Source organism: Symphalangus syndactylus, chromosome 9 (genome assembly GCF_028878055.3).
Source record: "Symphalangus syndactylus isolate Jambi chromosome 9, NHGRI_mSymSyn1-v2.1_pri, whole genome shotgun sequence".
In the NCBI taxonomy this organism is placed as follows: Eukaryota; Metazoa; Chordata; class Mammalia; order Primates; family Hylobatidae; genus Symphalangus; species Symphalangus syndactylus.
In genome coordinates this window covers 66,520,091-66,533,570 of record NC_072431.2, presented here as the reverse complement: position 1 = coordinate 66,533,570, position 13,480 = coordinate 66,520,091, and the positions used below count along the sequence as shown (strand labels likewise).

Here is a 13,480-nt window from a genome sequence, read left to right as displayed (position 1 = left end):
TAGGCTGGTCTTGAACCCCTGGCCTGAAGTGATCCGCCCACCTCAGCCTCCCCAGTAGTTGGGACTACAGGCATGCACCACGATGTCTGGTTAATTTAAAAAAAATTTTGGCCAGGTGAGGTGGCTCACACCTGTAATCCCAGTACTTTGGGAGGCTGAAGTGGGCAGATCACCTGAGGTCAGGAGTTTGAGACCAGCCTGGCCAACATTGTGAAACTCTGCTTGAACCCGGGAGGCGGAGGTTGCAGTGAGCTGAGATTGCGCCACTGCACTCCAGCCTGGATGACAGAGAGAGACCTTGTCTCAAAAAAAAAAAATTTTTTTTTTTTTTTTGGTGGAGATAGGGTCTTACTCTCTTGCCGAGGCTGGAGTGCAGTGATGTGATGTCGGCTCACTGCAGCCTTGAACTCTTGAGCTCCAGCAATCCTCCAACCTCAGCTTCCTGAGTAACTGGGACTACAGGTGCATGTCACCATACCTGATTAGTTTTCTTGTATTTTTCATAGAGATGAGGGTTCACCATGTTGCCCAGGCTGGTCTTGAACTCCAGACCTCAAGTGATCCTCCTGCCTCAGCCTCCCAAACTTCTGGGATTATAGACATAAGCCACCATGCCCAGCCTAAGCTAATTTTAAACACTTTTTTTTATAGAGATGGAGTCTCACTATGTTGCCCAGGCTGCTCTTGAACTCCTGGCCTCAGGCCTTCCAAAGTGTTGAGATTACAGGCATGAGCTTACAGGGTGCTGTCCAGCCAGTCCTTTTCAATGAGTGACTTTGAGGCAAAATATGCAATTGGAAAAAACATAATAAGTAGTGTTCGTTCCCCTCTTGGCCAGCCTTCTCAGCCTGCAGCTACAGCTGAGTATAAGTTGATGTGGCAATAGTTAAACTGTTGTCTGGCATGTCTCAGGGAAGATGGTCTTCCCCAGAGCCTCCCATGCGAAGCTCCTAACTGATCTCACTGCCCAGAATCTGCAGGAAGCTGCCTCCCCTATTCTATGTTCAGGAACCCAATGCCAAGACAGTCAACTGCATTGCTAGAAAGCTTTTGTCTTTGTATTAGTCCATTCTCACATTGCTATAAAGAACTACCTGAGACTGGGTAATTTATAAAGAAAAGAGGTTGAATTGACTCACAGTTCTGTGGGCTGTACAGGAAGCATGGCTGGGGAGGCCTCAGGAAACTTACAATCATGTTGGAAGGCAAAAGGGAAAGCAGGTACATCTTACGTGGCTGGAGCAGCAGGAAGAAGGAAGGGGGAGGTGCTGTACACTTTTATTTTTTGAGACGGAGTCTTGCTCTGTTGCCCAGGCTGGAGTGCAGTAGTGCATTCTTGGCTCACTGCAACCTCCACCTCCTGGGTTCAGCTGATTCTCCTGCCTCAGCCTCCCAAGCAGCTGGGATCACAGGTGCCTGGCACCACACCTGGCTAATTTTTAATATATATATTTTTTAGTAGAGATGGGGTTTCACCATTTTGGCCAGGTTGGTCTTGAACTCCTGACCTCAAGTGATCTGCCTGCTTTGGCCTCCCAAAGTGCTGGGATTACAGGCATGAGCCACTGTGCCCAGCCTGCTGCACACTTTTAAACAACTAGATCTCACGAGAACTCACTCACTATCACGAGAACAGCACAGCAAGGGGGATCTCTGCCCCCATGATCCAATCACCTCCCACTAGGTTCCTCCTCCAACACCGGGGATTACAATTCGACATGAAATTTGGGCAAGAACACAGACCCAAACCCTATCAGTCTCTAACGCCAGGCTACTGGCTTTGCCTGCGTGTGACCCTGCTCCTGCTGACTCACATTAAGTCCTCTGGGTCATGAAGCCTCTGGGTCCTGCCTGTAATTCCACCTCCAAGAGGTCCCCTCCTCTCAGGCAACCTGAGGTCATTTGGACAAAATGCTTTTGTCTCTTCCTTCAGCACCCTGCTCAGCCAGGATACGAGTTCAATTCCCTCCTCCTTGCCCTAAGCTGCAAAGCTCTTCTTTTTATCCTGCTCCTTCTAGGACCTGGCTTCCCCTCTTCTGACACCCCACTTTTATTCAGCCAGCCCCGTCCTTCTTGGAGTTCAGCTGGTTGTCTTAGTCCGTTTTGCATTGCTGTAAAGGAATACCTGAGGCTGGGTAATTTACAAAGAAAATGGCTTGGAGCTGGGGCTCACGTCTATAATCCTAACACTTTGGGAGGCTGAGGTGGGTGGATCACTCGAGATCGGGAGTTGGAGATCAGCCTGGCCAACATGGTGAAACCCTGTCCCTACTAAAAATACAAACTTAGCCAGGCGTGGTGGTACACACCTGTAATCCCAGCTATTCAGGAGTCTGAGGCAGGAGAATCGCTTGAAACTGGGAGGTGGAGGTTGCAGTGAGCCAAAATCATGCCACTACACTCCAGCCTGGGCCACAGAGCAAGACCCCTTCTCAGAGAAAAAAGAAAGAAAGAAAAAGATTTATTCGGCTCATGGTTCTGCAGGCTGTACGAGAAGCATGGCCTCGCTATCTGCTCTGCTTCTGGTGACACCTCAGGAAGCTTATGACGAAGGCAGAAGGCAAAGGGGGAGCCAGCATATCACATGATGGGGGGGGGAGGTGTGAGGCTCCTTTAAACAACCAGCTCTCATGTGAACTAACAGAATGAGAACTCACTCATTACTACTGTGAGGATGGCACCAAGCCATTCATAAGGGATCTGCCCCCATGACCCAAACGCTTCCCACCAGGCCCCACCTCCAACATTGAGAGTGGCATTTTAATATGAGCTGTGGAAGGGACAAACATCTAAATATATCACTGGTCAATTGGTCTTCACTCATACGTTTTTCTCCAAAACTGCTGCTACAAAAACAAATCCAAAAAATCCAGACATGTTCTGGGGGGGCGTTTTTGCAACATTACAGTGAGAAAACGGCTCATCTATGCTTCTTTAATTCCTTCTTAGGTTGCCTTAGCTTCTAGATGTTGAGATATCAAGAGGCAGGAACTGGAGTTAGCAGACCAAATGGAGCCCCTATACCCCTGTGAGTTCACACACTGCAGCACTTAAGTGAGACGTGAAGACATTTCAGGGAGTGACAACTGTGGGAGAAGCCTTGGACTGGTAGTTGGACCATGTGGGCTCTGCCCTTACAGCCGTGGACAATCATTGCATCTCTCTGAGCTTCAGTATCTTCATCCGCAAAATCACTCTACCATTCAGGGAGTGAATTAAACTGAGATACAGCTAGGCTCACCTGGTCCGTGGGTGTTCAGAGTATGTTCATTTACTCATTTCTTTTTTCATTTTTTATTTTCCTGAATCAGCGAGGCAGAAGCACTGACCCTTGGCCAGCCTCATGGAAACTGTCCTTGTAGATGTTCTGAATACCAAGAGTCATTTCACCTTCCTTCCTTCCTTCCTTCCTTCCTTCCTTCCTTCCTTCCTTCCTTCCTTCCTTCCTTCTTTCCTTCCCTCCTTCCTTCTTTCCTTCCCTCCTTCCTTCCTTCCTTTCGAGGCAGGATCTCACTCTGTCACCCAGGCTGGAGTACAGTGGCACGATCGTAGCTTACTGCAACCTCAACTTCCCAGGCTCAAGCCATCCTCCTGCTTCAGCCTCCCTTGTAGCTGGGACTACTTATTATGTAGTAGCTGGGACCACTTATTATTTATTTATGCCAGGCTAATTAAAAAAAATTTTTTTTGTAGGGACAGGAGTCTATGTTGTCCAGGCTAGAGTGCAGTGGCACAATCTCGACTCACTGCAACTTCTGCCTCCCGGGTTCAAGTGATTCTCCTGCCTCAGCCTCCCGAATAGCTGGGATTATAGGCACCCACCACCACGCCTAGCTAATTTTTGTATTTTTAGTAGAGACAGGGTTTCACCATGTTGTCCAGGCTGATCTTGAACTCCTGACCTCAGCTGAACTGCCCGCCTCGGCCTCCCAAAGTGCTGGGATTACAGGCATGAGCCATTGGGACCAACCAGCATTCCCAAATCTATTTATCAAATCTACTATGTGCCAGGCACTGTATTGGGTACTGGGGATACTGTAGTAAACAAAAAAGCCAGGGTTTCTGCCCTCTCAGATTTCATGGTCAAATGACAAACTCCTTAACTCCTTTCAGCCTCAGTTTTCTCATTTTTAAAATGGGATTGATAATAATACTTATCTCAGAGGTTTGTTGTAACAACAAAAAAATAAGGCAACAGCTAAAGGGCTGAGAATAGAGCCGGTCATGGAATTGATGTCATATATGGACATGATAGCTTTGGCTGTTGATGACAGCTTGGAACACTGGTGTGACTTTGTTTTCCTGGTACTGGAAACACATCAGTCAGGATTAATGATTAGAATTGCTTATGAGAAAAACCCCTATAGATGTGAACATGTTTAGATGTTTTAAAATAAACAGAAAAAAATGGCAAACTCAAAATGATGGGATTGGAGGGTGTGATAGTTAATTTCATGTGTCAACTTGACTGGGCTAAGGGATGCCCAGATAGCTAATAAAACATTATTCCTGGGTTGTCTGTGAGGGTGTCTTCAGAAGAGATTAGCATTTGTTTCTTTGTTTTGTTTGGTTTTGTTTTTGAAACAGGGTCTCCCTCTGTCACCCAGGCTGGAGTGCAGTAGTGTGATCATGGCTCACTACAGCCTCAACCTCCTGGGCTCAAGTGATCTTCCCACCTCAGCCTCCTGTGTAGCTGGGACTATAAGCACACCACCATGTATGGCTATTTTGTGTGTGTGTGCGTGTGTGTGTGTATGTGTGTGTGTGTGTGTGTGTGTGTGTAGTTTTTATAGAGATGGGGTTTCACCATGTTCTCCAGACTTGTCTTGAACTCCTGAGCTCAAGTGATCCACCTGCCTTGGCCTTCCAGAGTGCTGGGATTACAAGCATGAGCCACTGCATCTGACTTATGCATTACTTTTGTAGCAAAAAAAAATTAATAAAATTTTAAAAAGTAAAAAAAAATAGAAAAATTAAACATTAAAAAAATTCTCGGCTGGACGCGGTGGCTCACGCTTGTAATCCCAGCACTTTGGGAGGCCGAAGCGGGCGGATCACAAGGTCAGGAGATCGAGACCACGGTGAAACCCCATCTCTACTAAAAATACAAAAAAAATTAGCCGGGCGCCTGTAGTCCCAGCTACTCGGAGAGGCTGAGGCAGGAGAATGGAGTGAACCCAGGAGGTGGAGCTTGCAGTGAGCCGAGATTGCGCCACTGCACTCCAGCCTGGGCGACAGAGCGAGACTCCGTCTCAAAAAAAAAAAAAAAAAAAAAAAAAAATTCTCTGATGCCACCAGGAAAAGTGCTCAATTTTTTCCTCCTAGGAATGTAGATAAATTCCCCCAAAACAGCCCCTCCATAATGATTCCATAGCCCCCTTTCCCCACACCCTCTCTTCCACCACTCCACTCCCTGTACTTGGCCCCCATCCCTCCTTTGCCACAGGCAGCACTCACTGAACCCAGTGTAAAGCACTAATGTTGTTGTTAGACGGTTTCCTTCTACCGGCTTCTGCCAGGCCAGAGCTACCCGAGTGAACAATAATCATTATCATCTCTGACAATCTGTGAAGATTAGCTCTAAGGGGAAAAAAATTGAAAAATTGCATGTGCAAGTTATATTATGTGTCTTAATTTTAAAGCCATGCTGAAACCACAGAGTGTTGTAGCTTACCGCTATTTATCAAAGGCAATTATTAGAAAAGCCAGTTTGTATGGTACATATTTGTGTCCATAAAAATGCACTACTTACTGACCTGTCTGGTCTCTGAACTCCAGACTGCTTTCTTGCCTGTATATCTTTTTTCTTTTCTTTTCTTTTTTTTTTTTTGAGACAGAGTCTCACTCTGTCACCCAGGCTGGAGTGCAGTGGCAAGATCTTGGCTCACTGTAACCACCGCCTCCTGGGTTCAAGCAAATCTCCTGCCTCAGCCTCCCGATTAGCTGGGATTACAGGAGCATGCCACCACATCAGCTAATTTTTGTATTCTTAGTAGAGACAGGGTTTCACCATTTTGGCCAGGCTGGTCTGGAACTCCCGACCTCAGGTGGTCCGCCAGCCTCGGCCTCCCAAAGTGCTGGGGTTTCAGGTGTAAGCCATCACGCCTGGCCTATAGGCATTTGTAATTCCCCAGCATTTATAAGAGGGCATGCAAACTAAGCCCTGTGTTTGATGCTATCATACTTGTATTCTCATCACTGCTGGGATGGATGGAGAGAGGCATATTGGTGCAGCTTTTCTGCAGAGCCTCAGAAACATTCTGTAAGGCTGACTCTCCTAGCCTGTGTGACCATGGTTCCCTGGTGCCACAGTGTCACTCACAGTGGGCCATTGGCCAATAGCTAGCCAGGTGCCATGGCAGCCTCCGTAGCCTTCAAGTTCAAGAAATGAATCTCAGGGGCCTTCTAACTTGCCCTGCATCACTGGGGTTATTCATGGCAGGAGAGAAACAGGTGATTCTAAGACCTTGCTCTTAAATCCTAGTTCACAGAGTACATTGAGCTTGCCTGCTGTGTTCTCTGAGCCCTCGTAACCTCCCTCCAGCCAGTCAGACTGACCTGAATACCAAAAAGTGGTTCCATAACATTAATGATTCATTACATCCTTTCCCTATATCAGATCACTCCCAGCTGATTATCATGCAATTAGTCTTATACCCTTCTTTTATCCTTTTTCTTATCAGCTGGAGAAAGGTAAAATGTTTGCAGCAGAAACACACAAGCCCTTGGGGCTGGATGTGAGGCAACGCATGTCAGATTTTAAGGTTTGAGGGTTTTGACACTGATACCTGCCAGCGTTAGCCCTGGTCTGACCTCTCTAAACCAGTAGTTGTGCTGGTCGGGTTACTTTGAGAGCCACTGATGTAGACTACCATTCCATCACATAGAACCAAATTTAAGTAACTTATGTTTGATTCTTTATCTGGAGGTTGAATTGGAAGGGCTAATTGCTCTTTATTTATTTATTTATTTATTTATTTATTTATTATATTATTATATTTTTGGAGACAGAATCTCACTTTGTCACCCATGCTGGAGTGCAGCGGTGCCATCTCCACTCACCACAACCGCCGCCTCCCAGGTTCATGCAATTCTCCTGCCTCGGCCTCCCGAGTAGTTGGAATTACAGGTACCTGCTACCATGCCCAGCTAATTTTTGTATTTTTAGTAGAGACGGAGTTTCACCATGTTGGCCAGGCTGGTCTCAAACTCCTGACCTCAGGTGATCTGCCCACCTCGGCCTCCCAAAGTGTTAGGATTACAGGCATGAGCCACCATGCCCGGTTAACTGCTCTTTAATATATTTAAGCATGATTATCCTGATCAGTAAGAGTGACCGGCATTCTTAGGCTTAGACAAATCTGCCTGGGGGTGTCAAGATCATCTTGTATCTAGGACTTCAATCAATTCTTGGAAACTATTTAGCTTTATGATCATTGTTTGCTAGAGGCTCTTCTAAAGAGGCACATCTCTTACTTGACCAAATCTAGAAATAATAACTTAATTACTACTCAGCTATCATGTAGAATTTTGATAATAGACTCAAATTAAGGGACTTTGACTTTAGAGATTCAAATATGTTCGAAAACGCTTTGACTGAGTAATTATGTCTCTGAAAATAATCTATCCCAAGTAAATAGTCAAGAATACAAAAAAGGCCTGGCGTGGTGGCTCATCTTTGTAATCCCAGCACTTTGGGAGGCCAAGGCAGACAGATCACTTGAGGTCAGGGGTTTGAGACCAGCCTGGCCAACACGGGAAACTGTCTATACCAAATAATACAAAAATTAGCTGGGCATAGTGGCGTGCACCTGTAGATCTAGCTACTTGGGAGGCTGAGGTGGGAGAATCGCTTGAACCCAGGAGGTGGAAGGAGGTTGCTGAGCGAGCTGAGATCGTGCCACTGAACTCCAGCCTCGGCGACAGTGAGAACTTGTCTCAAAAAAAAAAAAAGAATATGTATGCACAAAGATGTTCATCACAGCATTATTTAACACAGTGAAAAATTAGAAGCAAACTGGCTTGGTGTGGTGGGCTCATGTCTATAATCATAGCAGTTTTGGAGGCCATGGCTGGTAGATCTCTTGATGTCAGGAGTTCAAGACCAGCCTGGTGAACATGGTGAAACCCCATCTCTACTAAAAATGAAAAAAAATTACCCGGGCATGGTGGCACATACCTGTAATCCTAGATACTTGGAAGGCTAAGGCATGAGAATCACTTGAACATGGGAGGTGGAGGTTGCAGTGAACAGAGACCGTGCCACTGCACTCCAGCATGGGTGACAGAGTGAGACTCTGTTTCAAAAAAAAAATAGAAGCAAACCAAAAGTAAATTCTGGACTAATGTAAAATGTTAATGATAGGTAAAAAAAAAAAATGGGTGTAGGGTATATGGAAAATCTGAACTGTCTGCCTAATTTTTCTGTAAATCTAAAACTGTTCTAAAATAAGTTTATCAGACTGGGCACGGTGGCTCACGCTTGTAATCCCAGCACTTTGGGAGGCCAAGGCAGGCGGATCACTTGAGGTCAGGAGTTTGAGACCAGCCTGACCAACATGATGAAACCCCGTCTCTACTAAAAATATAAAAATTAGCTGGGTATGGTGGCGGGCACCTGTAGTATCAGCTACTCAGGAGGCTGAGATAGGAGAATTGCTTGAACCTGGGAGGTGGAGGTTGCAGTGAGCTGAGATCAGGCCACTGCACTCCAGCCTGGGTGACAGAGTGAGACCCTATCTCGAAAACAAAACAAAACAAAACAAAAACAAAAACATCAAAAAATTTATCAAAGTAAGGTACTCAGTATATCCAAATTGATGGACTGTTGCACAATAACTAGAAATGACATTTATGAAGAGTTTGTGATTATGTAGAAAATCATTAAAACGTAAAAAAGAAAGGACACAAAGTTATGCAATTTTCGTAACAGTGTGTACTGGAGACAACTTTCAGAATGGCAGCACAAGGTGCTCTGTGGACCCTCTTCCCAGTGAGACAACCACAACTGGTGAAAATTATGTAAAAAACCACCAACTGAAGTTTCTGGAAATTGTCCTACAGGCATACAATGAATGAAGAAATATTTATTTAAGAAAATCGACTAAGTCACAGCAATAATAAGACTCTGTGGCATTTGAACCATGCCTTGCTTCTTCTCCCACAACTCCCCGACTTTCATCCCTAGCTCATTGTGACAGAGGCTCTGCTACTGGTGGGAGGTATTCGAGTTACCGGCAGTGAATATGTATGGGTTTGCAGCAACCTCAGTTCTTGCCTCCTCCTCAGAAGGAATTCGGGCCAGGCGTGGTGGCTCATGCTTGTAATTCCAGCACTTTAGCGGTGGCTCACGCCTGCCATCCCAGCACTTTAGGAGGCCAAGGCGGGAGGATCACTTAAGGTCGGGAGTTTGAGACCAGTTTGGCCAACATGGGGTGAAACCCTGACTCTACTAAAAAAATACAAAAATTAGCCAGGTGTGGTGGTGTGTGCCTGTAGTCCCAGCTACTCAGGAGGCTGAGGCAGAAGAATTACTTGAACCTGGGAGACGGAGGCTGCAATGAGCTGAGATTGCAGCACTTCACTCCAGCCTGGGCAACAGAGCGAGACTCTGTCTCAAAAAAAAAAAAAAGAAGAAGGAATTTGACTGAGGGGCATAAGGCAGAAAAAGAGATTGAGGCAAGTTTCAGAGCAGGAGTGGAAGTTTATTTAAAAGGCTTTAGAAAAGGAAAGAAAGAATGCTTGGAAGAGACCCAAGCAGGCTCTGAGGTCAGATGTGACATTTAACTTAGATCGTAGGACTTTATAAGCTGGTCCACTTCTGGCATCTTGCACCCCCTCCCATGATTCTTCCCTTAGGGTAGGTTGCCTGCATGCGGAGTGCCCTCCTTACACTTGGGAAGTGAGCATGTGCAGTGTGTTTAGAAAGTTGTATGCATGCCCATCTGAAGCTTTCTTCCCGTTTGTGGTGGAGTGCCCCTATAAGGTCTTACTCTGCTACTTTGTCTCTTAATGCCCATGCCCAGGAAGTCGCTTCTCTCTGGCATCCGCATTCAATTAACACTTTAGTGCAACAAGTGTGAACCATCCGGAGATGGCCTCTTCCTGGCGCTGACTGCCAATTTATTACTTTTAGAGAAGCAATGTGATAATTGCTGAACCATCATCTGAGATTCCTAGTGGGTAGGAGAGAGCCCTCTACACCCTGCTCATGCCTGTCTAACTACCTGTAACAGCTCCATCCTGGGTGGGACAGCCAAGAACCCAGGGCTCTGTCTCTTCTCAAATCCCAGTTGAGGGTTATTGTATCTTCCCAGGAGGGCAGGCCACCAGCATTTTTCTTCCTCAACCCCAACCCTAGCTCTGTGTCACAGAAGCTCTAACTCAGGCAAGAACAACTAGGAGGTCTTGGGGATGGTCCGTTCTCTTATCCAGCCCCACTTTTAGGGTAGAAGGTGAACCCTAGGTGTGGGAGGCTGAAAATATAAGGATCACAATTTCCCTGGACACAGCTCGCCCTTAGAGCAGAGGTTCCATGTTGGGAGAGGCACACTGGGAAGACCGGAGGCTATTGCTCCTGTCTAGAGTCCTGCTCATAAAATAAGGGAGTAACACTCACAGAGAAGCGGGCCACTGTCTCTACCCCCAGCTCCAGAGCCCTGGTGAAGAATTTTGCCCAGGGAGAGAGGCAGGACACAAGAACAAAGATCCATGAAGCTCTCCCCAATGGAACTGACTTAATTAGGCCTAGAGTGTGGAGAAATTCAAGCCTACATTCTAGAAAAGAATGCAGATTTTGGTAGTAGGCAATTAAGAGGAGGCTAGGAGCTCCATGTGAGGAACAAGTTAAATCACAGAACAGCTACATATTTACCGGAGAGAACCAGGGAAAGAGAGAGCTAAGAAGAGCCTTCCTGGTCTCAAAGGAAGTCAAAAACTGGCCTCAACAGCTTAGCTACCTCTGCAAAGTTACCTGAATTTAATTTCTCCAGGGCATTGTTATAACAAATGAAAATTGGAGGGCAATTAGTGGACATTAACAGGAGAGTGTAAAACCTATGGAGGCAGATAGCATAAGATAAAAAAAAAAAAATAAAAGGAGGCTCGAAGAGAGTCCAGCTAAAACCATTGTCATCCCAGGGTGACTATTTGTGTGCCCAAGATTGTAACCTCTGAAGATGAACATCAGGGGCTCCACACTGAGGGAGAAATAGGCTTCACTAAAATAGTTCCCTGGGTCACAAAACAAGATAAACAAGAAACAACGATAAGTCCTAGAGAGGGTGGAGTGAGGGAAATCAGTATCCAGTTGTTACAATACAGAACCTAAAATGCCTAGTTTTTAACAAAAAATTATGATATGCAGAGAAATAGGAAATTATGACCCATACATAGGAATAACAAAAGCAGGCAACAGAAACTGCTTGTGAGAGAGCCCACATAGCAAATTTAGCAAAGACTTCAAAGAAGCATTATAAATATGTAACTAAAGAAGACTATACTTAAAGAAGTAAAGGAAGGTATAATGACAATATCTCATTAAAGAAAATACTAAAAGAGGGACAAAATGATAAAAAATGAACCAAATTTAAATTTTGGAACTAGAAAGTACAATAACTGAGATTAAAAAATTCACTATAGGAGCACAATAGTAGATCTGAACCAGAAGAAGAAAGAATCTATGAACATGAAGATTGATTGAGAGGTTATACAATCCAAATAATAGAGAGAAAAAAATGAAGAAAAATTAGAGCCTCAAGGAACTGTGGGTACACCATTAAGTATAATAACATTTATGTAATGAGAGTAGCAGAAAGAGAGGAGAAAGGAAAGAAGCAGAGAAAAATATTAGGAGAAATAGTGGCTAAAAGCTTCTCAAATTTGATGAGAAATATTAATCTCAATGAACTCCAAGTATGATAAGTGCAAAGAGATACATACCAGATACATCATAGTAAAAATGTTGAAAGACAAAAACAAAGAGAAAATCTTGAAGTAACAACAGAAAAATACTCATGTTCAAGGGAACCCCAATAAGATTAACAGTTGACTTCTCATTAGAAACCATGGAGCCCAGAAGGCAGTGGGATGACATACAAAATGCTCAAAGAAAAATAATCCCTATCAACCAAAAATCTCATATCCAGTAAAATCATCTTTCAAAATTAAGGTAAAAGAAAAGACATTTGATCTGGAGTGCCTCATGACTGTAATCCTGGCACTTTGGGAGATCAAGGCAGGTGGATCACCTGAAGTCAGGAGTTCAAGACCAGCATGGCCAACATGGTGAAACGCTGTCTCTACTAAAAATACAAAAATTGACCATGTGTGGTGGCAGGCACCTGTAATCCCAGCTACTTGGGATGCTGAGGCAGGAGAATTGCTTGAACCTGGGAGGCGGAGGTTGTAGTGAACCAAGATCGTGCCATTGCACTCCAGCCTTGGTGACACAGTGAGACTCTGTCTCAAAAAAAAAAAAAAAAAAAAGGAAAGACATTTGCAGAAAAAGAAAAACAAACAAAAAACCAAGGTAATTCATTGCTAGTAGACCTATTTTACAAGAACTACTAAAGAAAGTTTTTCAGGCTGAAAGCAAGTGACCCCAAACAGTAATTCAAATCCATACAAAAAAAGAAAGAAGAAGAAAAGATCAAGGCAATTATGTTATTATAAAATACACTATAAACGCAAATATTTTCTTCCTTCTCTTAATTGATTTAAAAATTAATTGCATAAAACAGTGTGTTTATAATTGTATTGTTGAGTTTTTAATATATAAAAACGTGGCTGGATGCAGAGGCTCATGCGTGTAATCCCAGCACTTTGGGAGGCTGAAGTGGGGAAATTGCTTGAGGCCAGGAGTCTGAGACCAGCCTAGGCAACATAGCGAGACTCTGCCTACAAAAATATTTTTTAAAAATTAGGCATGGTGGTGGGTGCCTGTAATCCTAGCTGCTCCGGAGGCTCAGGCAAGAGAATCAGTGGAGCCCAGGAGTTCAAGGTTACAGTGAGCTATGTTTATGCCACTTCACTCCAGCCTGGGCAACAGAGTGAGAGCCTGTCTGTATTTTTAAAAAGTAATACATTTGACAATAACATGACAAAGGAAGCAAATGGGAGCAAAACTGTATAGGAGAAAGAAACGTCACCAGATGGTATCTCAAATTGACAGGAACAAATGAAAAGAAACATAAATGGCAAATAAGGTTAATGTAACAAACTCTACTTGTTTTCATTTCTTCTCTTATCTTCATCAACACACATAAAATTATATAATGTAATAATTATAAAATCTATTATTGGCTGGGCGTGGTGGCTCATGCCTGTAGTCCCATCACTTTGGGAGGCCGAGGCAGGCGGATCACGAGGTCAGGAGATCAAGACCATCCTGGCTGACATGGTGAAACCCTGTCTCTACTAAAAATACAAAAAATTAGCTGGGCACAGTGGCAGGGGCCTGTGGTCCCAGCTACTCGGGAGG

The 13,480-nt window shown here is 44.5% G+C and overlaps 1 long non-coding RNA gene across 1 annotated transcript in view; it reads left to right on the top strand.

Annotated features, from left to right (window-relative positions):
* The window catches only part of LOC129489275 (uncharacterized), a 31,034-nt gene extending 27,986 nt beyond the window's left edge, over positions 1 to 3,048 (top strand). Inside the window, exon 3 of the long non-coding RNA XR_008659949.1 lies at positions 2,950 to 3,048. This is a non-coding gene — a long non-coding RNA (uncharacterized lncRNA). The remainder of the gene's footprint in view (positions 1 to 2,949) is intronic.
* Positions 3,049 to 13,480: the final 10,432 nt, after the last annotated feature.